The following is an 18,610-nucleotide window of genomic DNA, read 5'->3' as shown; positions in this document are numbered from 1 at the left end:
GCTGGTCAAGATGCAGAAGAGAAAGATGCCCAGTGCTCCTAACCTCTGAACCATTATGTAGCCTCTGTTTACATAATTTCTCTCTTATCTAAAGTTTTCTCTTATTTTAGATTTATTTATTTATGTGAGTACACTGTAGCACCAGAAGTGGACATCAGATCCCATTACAGATGATTGTGAGCCACCCTCGGGTTGCTGGGAATTGAACTCAGGACCTCTGAAAGAGCAGTCAGTGTTCTTAACCACTGAGCCATCCCTCCAGCCCCTGTTTGTACATTCTTTTCTTTTTTTTCAGCTTTTAGGAACTTTATTTTTAGTTCCACCTTTCTTCCCTTCGCTCAGGCATCTGCAGGGCAGCTCAGGACCACTCAGTGGTGGCTCCAACCCACTCTGTGGCCTGCACTGTGGGAGCTGCTGACCAGTCCTCAGTGGCTGGCTGTGCACTCCAGTCTTCCGTGCGGAACTGCTGGACCGGCACAGAGCGCACCTGCACACTCTTAGATCAGTCGGCCACCTCAGGCTGAGCAGCAGTGAACTCAGGCGCTGGTGCAGTCCATTCACCCTGGAATTCCTCCTTGGTCACAGCCTTCTCAGCAGCAGCCTGCTCCTCCTTCTCAATCTCCTCTGGGTCTCTGTAGAAAATCAGGCATAACCTCCCACGAGTGCTCCCGGGAGATAGTACCCCACATGCGCAGTACTTCCCGGGTCAGCAGCCACCACATCAGACCCACTGAGCGAGCTCCCTTGTTGCACCGGATGGCAATGTCCACATTGCGCAGGGGAGAGTCTGTGTTACACAGAGCAATGGTGGCCGGGTTGACATAGAGGCCTCTGTGAGGGGCTGGTGGTCAGCCCTGGGATTGGTCACCACTAGAAGCCGTGGCTCCCTGAAGGCTGCTTGGATCTGGTTAGTGAAGGTCCCAGGTGTGAAAGGGCCAGTGCTCTTAACCACTGAGCCATCTCTCCAGCCCCTTAAAGATTTTTTTTTAAATTTATGTGTATGTGTGTGTCTGTGTGGGTGGCTGCAGATGCCAGAAGAGGGCATCGGATCCTCTGGAGCTGCGGTTATTAATGGTTGCTAGCTGCCTGACATGGACACTGGGATGCAATGTCCTACGAAAGAGCTGCAGGCTGCTCTTCCAGAGGTCTTGAGTTCAATTCCCAGCAACCATATGGTGGCCCACAACCATCTGCAATGGGATCTGATGCCCTCTTCTGGTTTCTGGTGTGTCTGAAGTCAGCCACAGTGTACTCACATAAATCAAAAAAAAAAAAAAAAAAAAAAAAAAAAGAGCTGCAAGCACTCTTAACTGCTGAACCATCTCTCTAGTCCCTTGTATGTGTTCTCTAGTCAGCAGAGTAATAAGGTTTCATTTGTACCTTGTATTGGTTGACTGACATTTATTCTGCAGCTCCCACCTCCCCAAAATGTACCCTCTTCTTCCTCCCAATTTAATGCCTTATTTCTACTCATTATTATTGTGGTGATGTATGGGTGTTTTTCTTGCATGTATGTCTGGGTATTAGATGCCCGTCTCATGCCCATGGAGGACAAAAGAGGTATCAGGTACACTTGCGACCGGAGTTCCATACAGTTGTGGGCTGCCATTGGGGTATTGGAATTTGAACCAGCGTCCTTTGGCAGAGTAACAAAGGTTCTTAACCACTGAGCAATCTTTCCAGCCCAACTTCTCGATTTCTTTAAAACATCTTTTGTTCCCCCATTCATGGTCCCCTTTCTAGGTTCATGACTTATACTCACAGTCACAGTCATATAACACACACACACACACACACACACACACACACACACACACACTCACATTAAAAGCCAGGATACATATGAAACTATGAATAGTAGTTTATATCCCTGTCTGGCGTTGAACTCACAGAGATCCACTTGTGTTTGCTTCCTGGGGGACTAAAGGTGCACATCGCTATGCCTGACCTAGTTTTACTCTGAATTACTCCAAAAATAGAAAACACCCAAGTTGTTAAACTGCCTCTAAAAAGTAAGTCATTTGGGCCCAAAAGCTGGCTAAGTGGGTGAAAGAGAAGCTGACTTCTATTCTTGAAACCCACAGTAAGAGAACTGATTCCTGAAAATTGCCCCCTGAGAACTTTGCCACGTACATAACTGCTTATTCTGTTGAACACAGATACACACATACACACACCAAAAATCAGGAAAAAAAAATGTTAGGAGATAAGCATTTTGGATACAGGGTTTCATGTATCCCAGGCAGGCTGGCCTTGAATTTACTATGTAGCCAAGGCTGGCCTTGAACCTCGGCTCCATCTCCCAAGTATGGGAGAACCATCTGCGATACTGGAGATGGATCCCAGGGCTTTGTGACGCTAGGCAGGGACTCTACTAATTGAGCCCTGAATGGTGATGGTGGGTAGTATTTTTATCCTGAAAACATGACAGAATCAACGACTGAGGTGTTAGCACCGTGTCCCGAGACACACAAAGGCAGGTCCACATAAAGGTGACTGGAGACAGCGATAACCGAATGGACCAGACGGATCCTTTTTCCAGGGTTGGCAGATTGTGCAACATGGCTAAGGGCACTGCGAGCGTGAGGGAGAGGCGGGAGAGAAAAGCTTTTGTCAGCTGCATCTCCACCGGGGCGTCCCCACCCCCATCCTCGCCCCACCGGTCCGCCATCAACCAAGGCGCACCCCGGCCTGGTCCCGCCTCTCGCCCCGCCCCCGCATTGCTCCCCCTTCAAGGTCTCGCTTCTGACCTCGACCTCTCGGCTCTTTTCTAGTCTCAACTCCCCTCTCGAGCCCACCCGAAAAAGGGCGCGACTGCGGGGACGCGGGAACAAACAAGTTTTCCCCTCTAGCCTGGAGAGCTCCAACGTGGCCGAGAACTCCAAGGCGGAAATGGAAGTGACGTCACGACCAGTACCCCCCCTTTTCTGCGAGCTCTGAGACCTTCTCGGCGTTTGTCCGAGGGCTCTCCACACAGCTCGGTGAGGATTCGGTGAGGAGGTGCGGGGGCGGCACGGGGAGGGAGAGGACTCGGTAGGCCTCTGCGGGGAGGCGGGCGGAGCTCTGCTCGCGGGGTCCCGCGGCTTCCCCGGCTCTGCAGCCTTTCCAGGTGCGGCGGCCCGAGTGCGCATCACGGCTCAGCCCTGAGCTGCTTGCACCCACCTTTCTTCTAAAGCCCGTGTAAAGTAACCTTCGTGGAATTGCTTTCCTCCCCAGAAAGAATAAACTTTCCGCCATTGGTATCACATTGAGACGCTGTTTTCCATTCTTGGACCGAGCGATTCTGTTTGCTGCAGCCGAGCTTTGGCTGAAAGGTGGGTGAGGACAGCCTTTTCCTCTTGTTTTTCTTTTTTTTTTTTTGTGTGTGTGTGCGTGTGTGGAAAGGAATGCTTTATCCGATTATTTCGCCTTCGTGGGACATATTTTTACCCGAGACGCATTGCATTCTGATTTTTTAAAAAAGGCAACTTCGTTGTAGACTTTTGCAGGGTGCATTTATCTGTATGTAAATAGAAACGTACAAAGACCCGGGTCTTTGTGTGGAAGAAAAGTAAGGAGACCAAGTTACTCTTCATTTGATGCTGGGGTTGCAACTCAGAGCCTCACGATGCTAAGCACTCTCCTGCTGAGCTACACCCTAGCCCAAATAGTTAGCTATTGTCTGAATGTTGTAGGCCTGTGCCTCTTGCAGACTTTAAAAAATGGAGGCTTTGTTAGGTTAGTACTGATTGAACTGTTTGGTTTTTCCAAGGAAAAATAAAATAGAGTTTATGTTGAACTATTTGAGAATAAGTTGAGAATTTCAGGCATGATACTTTTACATAATGGGGTAATACATTTTCTAAAAAAAAATGAAGATAGTGAGTGACCCAGTAAGAACTTAATACTGACCTTTCAGCCAAGATAATTAAAAACAATAATATTATCTAATATCTTCTTTGTGTGAAATCAGAATTCTTCATTGTTATAAGATAGCTTTTTTGGGTGTTTTTGTATCTAAGATCTTTTCAAAGTTTCTTTGTTTTTTTTCTAATAGTGGGAATTGAATCTAGGGCTTTGTGCATGTTTGGTAGGCTCTCTGCCACTGAGCTAGAAACTCAGACCTCTTTAAGGCATCTTGTTTAATATATTTTAAATTGTTAATTTTTTTTAAAAAAATTAGATGTTTATGTATGGGGTGTGGGTTTATGCCCTTGAGTGCAGTGCCTTGGGATGTCACAAAAGGGCATTGGGTCCCTAGAACTGGAGTATAGGAGGTTGTGAGCCACCCGGTGTGGTGCTGGGAACCAGATCTCTGGTTCTGGAAGAGCAGTCTGTACTTTTTTTTTTTTTAGAGATTTATTTATTATATATAAGTACACTGTAGATGTATATCTGACATCAGATCCCATTACAGATGGTCGTGAGCCACCATGTGGTTGCTGGGAATTGAACTCAGGACCTCTGGAAGAGCAATCAGTGCTCTTGACCACTGAGCCCTCTCTCAGCCATCTGTCCAGCCCCGCAGTCTGTACTTTTAACTGGTAAGTCTTCAGTCCCCCCTTTAAAGGTGTTACATTGAAATTTTCAGATGTCTTTTAGAATCTTTGAACCTAGGGTGGGTCATGTTTGTTATAGTAACTTTTTAAGGAGGTGTGCATTTTCGACATTTCTGTGTATATTTTGATAGTTTGTTTCTGTTGGCATTTTTCTCTATATAAAATATTTTCTCCGTTTTTGATTGTTTATAGCTCTTGCCTAGACTGTGTGAGGTCCCAGGTTTCATCTTCAGCACGACAGTGAAGGGGAGGTAGTGAAAAAAAAATACAACTTAAGCCTGTTCTTACAGTAATGAATGTATTACAAATTGATCAGAGCTTTGGAAGGTAATACACTCTACTGAGTTTGTTACACTCTTGTTATATGAGAGTACATGAAGGTAAGAGGTGTGTGTGTGGTGTGTGTGTGAGTGTGGTGTGTGTGTGAGAGAGAGAGAGACAGAGACACACAGACAGAGACACAGAGACACACAGAGACACAGAGAGAGACACACACAGAGAGAGAAGCAGACAGAGACTGAAGTGGTGAACTTAGGGCCTTGGACATGATAAATAAGTGCTCTGTCACCGAGCTCTGTGCCCAGTCTTTTAACTGCTAAACTACATTTTATTTTGCCCATACAAGTGTATGTATACCCTAGGGTATGTGGTATCTCCTGGGGTATGTGTCAGGAATCCATTCCTTCATCAGGTGGGTCCTAGGAATGGAACTCAGGGTTTTAGTCTTGGTGGCAAATGCCTTTACACACTCAGCCATTTCCTGGGGCTGGGGCTGGGGTGGCTACTGCTGCTTCCTCTTCCCTCCTCTTCTTTCTCCTCTCTTCATCTTTGCCCCCCCCAGCACAGATATTTCATATACCTTTTTATTTGACAATGTTGATTATATAAAATAATGGGTTTATTATGACATTTTAATTCATATGATATATTTTGATCATATTCACTTAGATAGAAGTGGGTTCTATCTAAGTTGAGATTAAATGACAGGGTATAGGAATAACCACCTTGAAAGAGAAGGGTGTAAGAGGTCAGGGGACATGGTAAGCAGTGACTAGTTATATTTGTACAGTGCAAGAGGAGAGCTTCAAGAGTTAATCCCGGGGTGACAGTAATCTCACTTATTTTCTTTGGTGGTACACGAACTCTAACAAATGGGTAGTGGGGACAGGCAGGAGTATCATCGCAAGTTTGAGGCAACTCAGGACTGTACAGCAAGACATAGATAAACAAGGGGTCTTGGTGGAGAACACTGGCTGCTCTTGCAGAGGACTTGAGTTTGATTCCTAACATCCACGTGGCAACTTACAACCATCTGTAACTCCAGTTCCAGGGAACCCAGTGCCCTCTTCTGGTTTCCATGGGCACCAGGCACATAAGTGGTGCACATACAGATGGCACCGTCATAAAACAAATAACTAACAACACAGAGCAGGATAGAAAAGTCGCCTGTTAGTCATCAGTCTTAGGAAATGTTTGTGCTCCTCAATAGTCAAAGCCCCTCGGAGTGTTTTCAGACGGCTTCAGGTTCCCCAACCCGAACTAGGACTCAGTTTCCCTGGGGGAATGTTCTAGTTCTTCTTACAGGAGGAACCAGACCTTGGTGACTACTTAACAGCTACCGTACGATTTGGAGCCACTCCAGGAGTCAACAGCCAGAAGACTCACCTGCCATTGTGGTGTGTCTGAAAATAAAAGGGGCCACTTTGGCTCGACAGTGTCCACGTTCTATATTTATCATTCAAGGGTCAAAAATTAAAAATTGATGGTATCAGACAAATAAAAAAAAAAGAAAGAAAGAAAAAGGAGCTTGAGTTCTAGGCCAACCTGAGCTACATAATGAGTTCTAGGTAAGCCTAGGCTACGTGAGGCCTTGTCTCAGAGAATTCAACCAGATCTTCCCTGCCCCTCAAAGGGAGTTGTTACCATACGGTTGGTAAGGTTGTACGTATACTGCTGGTATAGGGTTTAGTGCAGGTATCATTTGGACTATTGGTAGTAGCTGATAAGTTTTCACATGTGAATATTAAAGGGACTCAACTATGAACTGAAATTCCGTTCAATCAGAAACAACCGTGGGAGCTGGAGATGCGGTTCAGTTGGCGGAGTCCTTGCCTAGAGTGTAGGAAGCCCTGGGTTCTGTCTCTAGTTCCGCATAAACTTGACTGTGCCGTGTATTTCTGTAATCCTGGACCCAGGAGGTGGAGACAGGAGAATCATCTTACCAAGCTGGAGGGATAAATCGATAGATAGTGCATACCACACACAGAGGGATTGCTTTGACGTCTCCGTTCCTACCCCTTGGGCTCTGAATGCTAAACCAGTGTTGCTCGCTGAACTGTATTCCTGCCTTCTACCCAAGAATGTCTGCCCCAGTCAAATCTGGATTCTGACTTCATTAGAAAACACTTGTTTAAAAAAAATTGGCAGAGTCCAGGCAGTGGAGGTGCTCGCTTTTGACTCCAGCACTTGGGCTGAGAAGCAGGCAGATCTCTGTGAGTTCAAGGCCAACCTGGCTTTTCGATGGATTGAGTTCCAGGACAGGCAGGGTTACACAGAAACCCTGTTTGGAGGGGGTGGGGTGGGGGGGACGAATGAAAAAGAACAAACATGCACATCTTTATGTATTAGTTCCTAAGAAGCTTTAACACATTTAAAACGTCACATGACTGAGTGTGTTGAATACCTGAGCTATGTAGCGAGAACCACAGATGGGGGGAAAGAGCTCGTGTATTGTATAGCGTGTGTTGAAGAAGAACTTGAGGCACCCTGCACCAGCCTACAATGTGGTTGCTCAGCTCTTTCACATGCGTTTGACACTTGTCATAGTAATTAAACAAGACTGTTCTACCTAAGAACGTACACAGGAAGTCATAACTGTTTCCTGAAGTGAGGAGAAACAGTTTCCAGTAGACATGGTGTCACCATCACAAGCAATATCCATCAGTTCTCACATTGACATGCATTCTGGGTGAATAGCGTTGTTACTCAAAGATTAAATTTGAGCTAGGACAGTAACTCTGACCTGTAATACTAGCTACTGGGAAGCCAGGGTAAGAAAATGGAAAATTCGAAGCCATTAAGGGTTATAAAGTAAGGTCAAGGTCAGCATGGTCAATGTAGTGAGCCCTTGTTTCGTAAGTGAAAAAGAGGGTTGGCTGTCTCAGTGGTAGCAGATGTGAGGCCTTAGGTTCATTCCCAGTACCAGAAAGGATTCTGGGAGCTGAATTTGAATCGGAGTCTCATAGAGGTAGGATTTTGAGTGGAAGGTCAACATGTGTTATATAAGGTCAAAAGGAGAATTAAAAACATTTTATCTTGGGGTTGGGGATTTAGCTCAGTGGTAGAGCGCTTGCCTAGGAAGCGCAAGGCCCTGGGTTCGGTCCCCAGCTCCGAAAAAAAAGAACAAAAAAAAAAAAAAAACAAACCATTTTATCTCCAATATTAAAAAAAAATGGAAAGGAGTTTGAATGCTTGGACACAGTTATTACACTGACTGCAGCTCTTCTCATGGAGCTTAGGCTAGCCTCAAACTGCAGCCCAGGCTGGCCTTGAATTCTGTATCCTTTTGCCTTGGTTTCCCAGGCGTTAGGACTACAGATATATGCTACCGCCCCTGGCTTTTTACCTTTTTTCCTCCTTTTCAGGTAATGTTTCCATATTTCCCCTCAGCAAGAACACTTATCTACAGAACACCCTTCATCCTCAGTGTGACTTCCATTGTCTCTTCTTTAACAGATTTTTTAAAGTGTTTTGTGTCTTTCTGTCTGTCGTCTGTCTCTCTGTCTGTCTCCAAAGGCCAGAGGAGTTGGATCTCCCTGTGGTTGGGGGTCTAGGCAGCTGTCAACATTAGTGCTGGGACGTGAATTCTGGTTCTGTTCAAGTTCACATCCTTAGCCACGGAGCCATCTCTGCAGACCCTCTCCTTTGTTTTATTTCGAGCTGCCACTTTCTTTTAACTTTATGCTGTCATGAAAGCAGATGGGACTCCAAACTTCCCCTTCTGCTCAGAATGTGTCCCAGTATCCCACTTTCTCTTTGGTACTTGGGAACAATTGCTGCAGCCAGTAGGTTAGTGCCATTTTGCCTTTTGGTTAGGTATTTGGTTCTAGGCAAAGCTCAGATGACCAGGTGACAGTCTTCTTTCTAGTGTCTCCTGAGGAATGCTGCCCCTGGAGTCAAAAATCTAGGTTCCTGGAACTAGATACAAAATGTCTGTGTGTGCAGTCAGTTTCACATGTCCTCCTCTGTGTTCCCACTCAAGCTCTGTGGGGGAGACCGGGCCATGTAAAGTTGTGATTCAGCCTTCCGTAGGCTCTGTGTTAGAAGCAAGTGTTACACTGTCCTGACATGGATTATGTGGGCAGTTGTTGCATCTTTGAGAGGGAGTTTTGCTGTGTAGCTCAAAATAGCCTCAAATTCACTATCCTCTTCCTGCCTCCTGGCCTACATGCCAACATCACCCCATCTATTTGGAGTTCTTTTTTTTTTTTTTTTTTTCGGAGCTGGGAACCGAACCCAGGGCCTTGTGCTTGCTAGGCAAGCGCTCTACCACTGAGCTAAATCTCCAACCCCATTTGGAGTTCTTTTGCAGGGTGGTGGGGCTACAGGGTTTTTTTGGGGGGGGGGCAGTCACATGTAGCTGAGTTTGTCCTGGAACTCACAGTGTAGTCCAGGCTAGCCTCTTAAATGCTGGTGTTACAGTTGTGGGCTCCCTTTACCTGACTCAGCAGTTTCATCACTGTTGTGTGTGTATAGACTTTACCATTATTTCTCTAACAATACTGTGACAACCACATAGCATGGAGATTGCTGTATTAGGATGCTTTTGTCTTTTAGTCGGGGTCTCATGTTGCCCCCTGCCTTGCCTTTAACTTACTATTTAGGGATTAAACCCCACTCTACTCCCATCCCCAGAGACAGGGTTTCTCTGTATAGCCCTGGCTGCCCTGGAACTCACTCTGTAGACCAGACTGACCTCAGACTTACAGAGATCCGCCTGCTGCTGCCTTCTGAGTTCTAGGGGTAAAGGCATGTGACAGCTCCATCTAGCTCAGGGATAATCTTGAACTCAGGAACTTTAATCTCTACTTTGTAGGTGCTGAAATTTCATGTTCTAGTGCCTGGCTTATGCCAAGGATGGAACCCAGGGCTTCATACATGCTAGGCAGGTTCTCTGCCAACTGAACTACGGTCTCAGAACTTAGATATTTCGAGTAATCTGGTGGTATCATATCAAGAAGTACGTAAGTAATACATAGATACAGTATGATTGTATGTAAGGGATTTAAGCAGCTGCATGTTTTAGGGTCTCCAGGGCACCTGGGACCCCAGGGGACATCTGTGTACTCGAACAGGCTTGGGCTGGAGAGATGGTTCAGTGGTTAAAGCCCTTTCTTGGTTCTGGAGAATTGAATTGGGATCCCTAGAGCCCACATAAATATTGGGTGGGTGTGGCAGCTACTCTGTAATTTTAGCACTTAGGAAGCAGAGATAAAGGATCTGCTGAGTAAGCTGGCTAGTTCGACTAGCTGAGTCTTCAAGCTCTGAATAAGATGGAGGGCAATTAGGGATGGCTCTTGATAAATGATTCAGGCCTCCTCATGAAGGAACACACTTGTACCTGACGAGTGCCTGTGGTAGCTGTCACCGCTTGTTAGCCTGACTACACCTGCAGCTGACTAAAGCCCAAGCTTTTGGCTATGCTTGAGGAATTTTTTTTTTTCCTTAATTAAATCACTTGAAGTAGAAAGGCCCAGCTAGCTCTCTGGGATCCCCGGAGTGGAATATACAGAAGGCGATAAGGACATTTTAAAGCTGTCTGTCCCCGTCAGGTCCCTCTGGCAGTTGATCTCGGCAAAGGAAATTTCTGGCTGTTACCCAGCGAGTAATTCCAGCCCCCAAGGTGTGTCAGCATTTATCAGAAGTTCCAAGAGCTGGGTAACTGTGGATACTACTTCAGGGAGGGGAAGGGCTAGTTCGAGTAGAAGGAGGAATTCCGAGATGCACTGCAAACAACTCAAGCTCGTCCCCCTTTATCTTGTGCTAAGGAGTGAAGCCAGGGCTTGAAGTTGCCAGGTGAGCACTCCGTGCTACTGAGTGCATCCTGCCCATGGGCCTACTCTCTGTGGTCACTGTAGATGGGGTTCAGGCAGGTCACAGATACCCTGATACCTTTCAGACAAGGCAGCCCAGAGTGTGTGCGCACGCGCGTGCGTGTGACAAAGACAGAGCGATAGACAGGAGAGGGGACTACAGACAGAGACAGTCTAACTGTGTTGCCCAGGCTGACCTGGAATTCCTTAGCCTTGGTTACAAGTGTGTGCCCCATACCTGTAGTAACTTCATATAGATGTCCTTGTCACCAGTCTTGTTTGCGTATACCCTTGACCATCCAGGCAAACGTTTGACCTTTCCTCATGAGTCACTGTACTGGTGTCCTGGCAAGGCGAACAGCAAACATTCACTTACCGTTTGCTTTCTAAAAACATCTCTGTGTGTATGATGTGTGTGTGCATATGAGGTGTGTGAGTGTGTGTGTGCATATGAATGTGGAGTCAGGGCAACCTCAGATGTGGGTCCTTGCTTTCTGCCTTGTTTTGAAGCCGAGTCTGTTTTTGCCTCTGTGTCTGCCAAGCTTCTGACATTTCTGGGTTGCTTCTCTCTACTTCCCACCTCCCTGTGGGCTCTGGACACTGACATTCATGTTATTGCTGCTTCTGGGTTTTGCATTTCTGGGGATTTGAACTGAGATCTTCATGCTTGCCTCCTCCTCAGCCCTCTGGGATGATTTTCCATAAATACGGATCTTCAGAGCTCAGGGGGACCGCAGAGCTTCATCTTTTTGCTGTGCCTGTCATGCAGTCTCATTTGTGAAGTAGGCCTTGTCCTAAGTTCATAATGCAACTGAAACCAGCGTCGGAATAATCTCACAGCGCTTGCCACAAGTTCTCCAAGTTTTATTTTTGCTCACAGAACTTAGGGTCTTAATTTTTTTTCCTTCTTTTTTTGTGGGGAGATTTGGTCTTAGGTAGTCCAGGCCAGCCTTGAACTCTGAGGATGACCAGCCCTCCTGCCTCTGCCTTCATAGGGTTGACACAGGCACGCACATGCACTTGCTCCTAGTCCGGGTTTTATGTCCTGGTGGGGACAGGGCACAGGTGTCATGTGTGCTAGCCAAGCTTGCTGCCCATTGAATCAGATCATCAGCACATTGAGTGGTTTCTTTTTGCCAAGGTGTCTTGGTATAACCATCAGACTGGGGTTGATTTTTGTGCCTCGCCTCCTGAGTGCTGGCATTACGGGTGTAGACCACACGCAGCTTGAGTGCAGTGTTTACTATTCTTATTTGATGGCAGATTGATGTCGCATGCCCAAACATACCGCTGGATGGGCCAGGTGACTCATTTATTTTAGGAAATTCCAGCCATTTGACACGCTGATATCTTGTAGTTGTTCAACCTTTATCATATGCCAGGGCCAAGATGTTCCTCCTTTTAAAAATAGCTTCATCCAGAAAGTGTCCCAGGCTTGGTCCTAGTTACCTGAAAACTGACATTGACATGGAAACAGGACAGTCTCCTTCCTCATGGTCCATGTCTGAGAGGGACTGTTAGCAGCGTGCTGCTTTCCCTGGTCTGCAAGGTCATTTAAACTAAATGCTGGAGAAGCCTGTACTACAGCCCAAGCTTCTGCAGAAAATGTTCTTGGTCTCAGTTCTTAAAAGTGGCTGTAGACTGGCTTAAAAAGAAGAGAATTTAAGAGAATCAGCTATGTGGATGAACATGGGTATTTCTGTGAGGGTGGTTCCACAAAGGATTAGATCATGAGGGCTTTAACTTATGATTTGATCCATTGATAGACTCAAGGTTTTTGCAAACAATTGCATAATTTATTTGTATAAACTATGATGAGTCTGACTTAGGAAGGCCATTGGACATGTTCTTGGGGGTGTGTCTTGTCTTGGCTTCTGGTTACTGTGTTGCTCTGCTTCCTGCCTGCCGTGTGTGAAGAACCTTGTGTGTCAGATGCTCCTGTTGCAGCGATGCTCTGTCCAAGCACACACACCAAGCGTCCCTGGGCTGGTCCCTTGGAAACCAAGCAAGTAAAAACCTCTCTTCAGAAGTTATTGATTTATGCCAGGCATGGTGGTCTTTAATCCCAGTACTTGGGGACAGGAGACAGAGGCTGGCAGATCTATGAGTTTGAAGCCAACATGGTTCACATAGTGATTATCAGATCAGCCAAGGCTACACAGTGAGGCCCTGCCTCCCAAAGGTGTGTGTGTGTGTGTGTGTGTGTGTGTGTGTGTGTGTGTGTGTGTGTGAGAGAGAGAGAGAGAGAGAGAGAGAGAGAGAGAGACTGTGTGAGATGTGAGAGAGCATGTATGAGAGTATGTGTGTGTGAGAGAGAGTGTGTGTGTGAGAGAGCATGTGTGTATGTGTGTACATTTCACTCTCTGATATGTGTGTGTGTGAGAGCATGTGTGTGAGAGCGTGTGTGTGTGAGAGAGCGTGTGTGTGTGCATTTCACTCTGATATGTGTGTGTGAGTGTGAGAGTGTGTGAGAGAGTATGTGTATGTGTGAGAGAGTGAGTGTGTGTGTGACAGAGAGAGAGCATGTGTGTGTGTAAGAGAGAGTGAGTGTGTGTGTGTGAGAGAGCATGTGTGTGCGTAAGAGAGAGTGTGTGTGTGACAGAGAGAGAGCATGTGTGTGTGAGAGCGTGTGTGTGTGTGACAGAGAGAGAGAGCATGTGTGTGCGTAAGAGAGAGTGTGTGTGTGACAGAGAGAGAGAGCATGTGTGTGTGAGAGCGTGTGTGTGTGTGACAGAGAGAGAGAGCATGTGTGTGTGTAAGAGAGAGTGAGTGTGTGTGTGTGTGAGAGAGCATGTGTGTGCGTAAGAGAGAGTGTGTGTGTGTGACAGAGAGAGAGAGCATGTGTGTGTGAGAGCGTGTGTGTGAGAGCGTGTGTGTGTGTGTGAGAGAGTGTGTGTACATTTCACTCTGATATGTGTGTGAGTGTGTGTGTGAGTGTGAGAGTGTGTGAGAGCATGTGTGTGTGTGAGAGAGAGAGTTTGTGAGAGCATGTGTGTGTGAGAGTATGTGTGTGTGAGAGCGTGTGTGTGAGTGTGTGTGTGAGAGAGAGCGTGCGTGAGTGTGTGTGTGTGTGTGTGTACGTACATGTCTCTCTGATATGTGTGTGAGTGAGTACATACATGCCACTTTGAGGTTTCTCTTTCCACTGTAGGTTCAGAAATTAACTCAGGCTGTCAGTCTTTTTTTTTTTTTTTAATTTATTTATTATATATAAGTACACTGTAGTTGTCTTCAGACACACCAGAAGAGGGCATCAGATCTCATTACAGATGGTTGTGAGCCACCATGTGGTTGCTGGGATTTGAACTCAGGACCTCTGGAAGAGCAGTCAGTGCTCTTAACCGCTGAGCCATCTCTCCAGCCCCAGGCTGTCAGTCTTAATCCACTGAACCACATTGCTAGCCTAGTAATTCCTTCTTTTAATTGGCTGGGTAGCTTACACCTGGGAAAAGTGATAGAAGGGTTTAGATTACAAACATTAACTTGTTATGAGGCAAGTGTGTATCCCAGTCTCACCGAGAACTCACTCATCAGCCAAGGATGACTTCGTTCATCACCCTCCGTGTGCTGGGTTTTTAGGTCTCATCACCAGTCTGGCTAATGTGCTGGGGCGTAACTAAGGCTTCATGAGAGGTGGGCAAGCATTCTGTCAACTGAGCTACCTCCTCAGACTGTTTTGTTATTTTAAAGATTCGTTTTACTTACTCTGTGTGTGTGCATGTGTTTTGTGTATATAGAGGTCAAGTGACTTTTCATTCTCTTCTGGCCTCAGCGTGTGCACATGCATTTGCCTACAGCCACATGCACGATCTCATGCCCACACCACCCTCCACTGACTGTCTCACTTATTTGTTGGTTGTGGTAGGTGGGTTCAGTGAGTGTATTGTATCACATGGTGTGTCCAGACCTGTATTCCCAGCATGCATTTCTCTCCTGTGGGGTATTGGCTCGTGTGCTGTACTGTAGCTGTCCCTGGGTTTTGTACTACTTGTGAGTCAAGTTACAGCAGCAAGTGCTCTTGAAAGCTCATTAGAAAAAAGAGCTTCCTGCTTCCAGCCATCTCCCCAGAATGAGGGTTTTCAAGTAGGTCGAAGGTTGTCTCTCGAACAGCCAGTGGGCGTAATGTTTCCCTGGTCAAGGGGGCTCAGGAGGTGGTGGGTGCTCAAGAGTGTGGTTTTTATCTGAGCCCAAAGGGAGGCTTCCAGCTCACTTTCACACTCTTTTCACTAAAGGCATCGTGGGATCTTTTGAATTAAAAATTTAAAATTTTTTGTGTAAGTGTTTTGCTTACCTATATGTCTGTGCACCGTGTGCATGCAGTGATCTCAGAGTCCACAAGAGAGTGTCAGATTTCTGGACTTGGACTTACAGATGGTTATGAGATGCCACAGGGGTGCTGGGAATCAAACTTGGAGGCCCCTGAGGAGTAGCAGACCCTGTTAACCTCTAAGCCGTCTCTGGTTGAATGGTTTATTGTACTTTTTGATGAACATGGAGTCCTCTGCTGCAGGAATGTTAGGCAAGTGTTCTGCCAACGAGTTCCATCTCTAAGCCGGTTCTGTTCATGTTTGACAGGGACTCACCATCCCCCTGCCAGCCTCAAAGTCAGGCTTTGCACCTCAGTCTCCATGGACATCTTGTATTTGTAATTTTTCTTTTTATAGAGATTGTGCCTCATGTAGCCCAGACTGGTTTTGAACTCACTGTGTAGCAGAGGACGGCCTTGAATGTGTACTCCTCCTTCCTCTATGTCCGCTGTGAGCTGGGGTTAGAGACGGGTGCTATCATGCCTGATTTATGCTGCTGGAAGTACAGGCCAGGGTTTTGTGCACTCTTTGCAAGTGGTGCTAACTGTAGTACAAAACCAGTCACTTGCATTTTAAATTTAAAAGAACCCTTTATTTATTTTATGTGTATAGGTATTTTGATTCTATATGTCTGTGCACCATATGCGCTATGCCAATGGAAGTCAGTGCATTTGATCCCCTAATCCTGCCTGGTCTTACAGAGTCAGTAGTTAGCCACTATGTGGAAGAGCAGCAGATGCGCTTAACCACTGGGCCATCTCTCCAGCCCTTGTATTTTGTAACATTGCAAATACAAACATCGTATTTTCTAAATGCCACAATATCACTCAGCCAAGTCAGCTGTGTGCACTAGTGTGATAAGGATGATCTGTCCCTCAAGTTTTCTTCATTGTCACCATTGATCGTGACCCATTGATAGCAGTTAAAACCCTCCACGACTCTTGCATGTATATTCCACCCAGACTCCCAGGAAAGACTCCTGTCTTTGTCAGTGACAGATGTTTGTCAGAGAAAGATGCAAGACTTCTCTCTCCATGGAAGATGAAATTAGGCCCATTTTTCAGAAGTTTCATCAGTGATCTGTCTGTGCCTCTTGGCTGTAGGCCTTAGATGCTGACCATTCAGACACAGGGGCAAGGCACAAGACCAACCTTCAAAGGCAGTCGGCTCCAGGGACCTACTTCCTCCACCTGGGTGCTGTCTGTCATCTCTAAGGTGGCCTGTGATGGATTGCACTGCTTTCCACCTGATAGCGCTGGCCATCGCCGGGAGAGATGGTCTGGAGTAGGCTGATGTCAGTGGGTGGCACCCCAGTCTAGAGAACATGGTGGATGGATTGGGTGCTGGACTGAGAGGAAGGCGCGGAGCAGTGTTCTTCACTGCCTTCCGACTGCAGATCAGTGTGACCAGCTGCTTCAAGCCCCTACCTCATGACTTCATCATGGTAGACTGTCCAGATCTGTGAACCAAAATAAACTCTTCTTACTTTACTTTGGTCACGACATTTTATCACAGCAACAGAAACACTAAAATACCTGTCAGGTTATGAATGCCTCAGATTGGTGAACCGTTAATGAGGCCACTTTCCGAACGTGTTCTTTTTCATTAAAACACCCTTTTGTAAGAGACTAAAGCAGAAGCAAAGTGTCTGCTGGGCTCTTTAGGGACTTCTTTGTCAATACAATTAGTGTCAATCTCTTCACTGTAGCCTCGGTAGACTCTTCAGACAAGGGCAGAAACCCACCACTTCAGTTCTTCCCCAAAATACCACAAAAACAGTCCTTAGGTCACATACTGAAATTCTTTGCTACTGAAGAATTGGGCTAGATCTGCACAGTTCAAATCGCTCTCAGGAACACAATCTTCCATATTCATAGTATGATAGCCCATTAAGCCTCATTTAAAGCATTCCACTGCTTTCCAGATCCAAAGTCCCCAGATCCACATTCTTCCAAATAAAAGCACGGTCAGGCCTATCACAGCAATACCCCAGTCCCTGGCACCAACTTCTGTCTTAGTTAGGGTTTTACTGCTGTGAACAGACACCATGACCAAGGCAACTCTTCTAAGGACAACTTTTAATTGGGGCTGGTGTACAGGTTCAGAGGTTCAGTCCATTATCAAGACAGGAGCATGGCAGCATTCAAGCAGGCATGGTACGGACAGAGCTGAGAGTTCTACATCTTCCTCTGAAGGCTGCTAGCAGAATACTGACTTCCAGGCAACCAGGACAAGGGTATTATATTAAAGCCCACATCCACAGTGACTCACCTACGCCAACAAGGCCACACCTCCTAATAGTGCCGCTCCCTGGGCCAAGCATACACAAAGCATCACAGCTACTGACCTGCCAATCTAGACAGAAATCCCCAAGTTCAGTAAGAGACCCCGTCTCAAAAAATAAGAGCCGTAGAGGAAGATACCAAACATGAATTTCTGGCTTTCACAGATGCCTGCACAGGGGAGTACAGCCACATACACAGGTAAACAAAAGTCCATTCACTTATCCTGCATATGTGTGATTAGCTGTGCTTGCGCCATGCCGTATACATTGAGGCCAGAGCACAGTTTAGAGATATGGGAGTGAAACTCAGGTTAGACTTGACGGCAGCCACAAAACATTCCACTGGAAAGCTGGGACTGGGGAATTGCAATTTTGAGACCAGCTTGGACTGTGAAGTAAGGCAATGTCTCAAGCTCTATTTCCACTTAGGCTGAAAAGGAAACAATTAACCTCTGTTGTTAGCAGCAAAAGCAACATTTGTTTGGCCTTTCAAGGCAGGTGCCGTAGTTGGCACTGTAATGCAGCACCCAGAGATAACAGTGCGAGTCATGTGATTTACTGGATGTCTTTCTCATGTAAGGAACACTGCTACTTCCTGTTTGAGAGGCCCCAACATGGATTGGCAAGGGACCAGAAGGACAAGATTCTAGGGATAATTGTAGTGGGCACTATCTGTCATTAGCGAGAGTGTAAATGTGATTTTTAGGACATTAGCCCAGCATTTGGGATTGTCAGCTAGAGAGAAGGCTGCATAAGGATTTTATGTGGCTGTGTTTGCTTGGTGGATAATGAGCTGTGAGACTTCCAGAGTTCATTGAAATGCCACTTGGTAGTGCACTCCTTAGGCTGGTGTTCTACTGGACTTATGAAATCTTAGTACTGTTTGTGGGGAGAGAGCATGTGGACATCTGAGGACAATGTTCAGAAGTCACTTCTCTCAGTCCTCATGGGACCTGGGGACAGATAGGACTGGAGTCATCAGGCTTGGCAGTAAGAACCTTTGCCTGACCAGGCCATCTCCCTGACCCTTATTTATGTGTGATGTGGGGAGGAGGAGAGGATGGGGAGGTGGGTAGGTTGGGTACTGGGAATTGAACCTAGGGTGTGACATGCTTGCTAGGCAAGTGCTCTAACACTGAACTGCACTTAGCCTTTTTTTTTTTTTTTTTTTAAACTTTTTGAGACAGGAGCCTACCAACCTGCCTGGGCTGGCCTTGAAATCATTCTGTAGCCTAAGCTGGCTTTGAACTTATCTTTTTGCTTCAGCCTCCCCAATAGCCCAGTAGCTGGGATTACAGGTCTGGTGTTTTTAAAAGATAACATTGTTTATTTAGCTGGCTTGAAGTCTTTTTGCTTCTGTTTTGGAAGTGTTGAGATTACAAAGCTACC

General features: G+C 46.2%; 1 protein-coding gene and 1 pseudogene across 17 annotated transcripts in view; one reads left to right on the top strand and one right to left on the bottom strand.

The window, feature by feature from the left end:
• Window positions 1–192: 192 nt before the first annotated feature.
• Rpsa-ps20 (ribosomal protein SA, pseudogene 20) lies at window positions 193–1,280 on the bottom strand (annotated as a pseudogene).
• A 568-nt stretch (window positions 1,281–1,848) lies between these two features.
• Window positions 1,849–18,610, top strand: part of Zfp266 (zinc finger protein 266) — a 31,610-nt gene continuing 14,848 nt past the window's right edge. For 6 of the 17 annotated variants that reach the window (XM_039081846.2, XM_039081845.2, XM_039081843.2 and 3 more), the window contains exons 1-3: window positions 1,849–2,981; window positions 3,217–3,314; window positions 4,397–4,523. The gene's annotated coding sequence lies outside the window, so the exon portion shown is untranslated. The other 11 variants (XM_063265864.1, XM_039081835.2, XM_039081847.2 and 8 more) reach the window with 8 other exon arrangements.

This window comes from Rattus norvegicus, chromosome 8 (genome assembly GCF_036323735.1).
Source record: "Rattus norvegicus strain BN/NHsdMcwi chromosome 8, GRCr8, whole genome shotgun sequence".
Lineage (NCBI taxonomy): Eukaryota > Metazoa > Chordata > Mammalia > Rodentia > Muridae > Rattus > Rattus norvegicus.
This window is presented reverse-complemented; position numbering and strand designations above follow the sequence as displayed.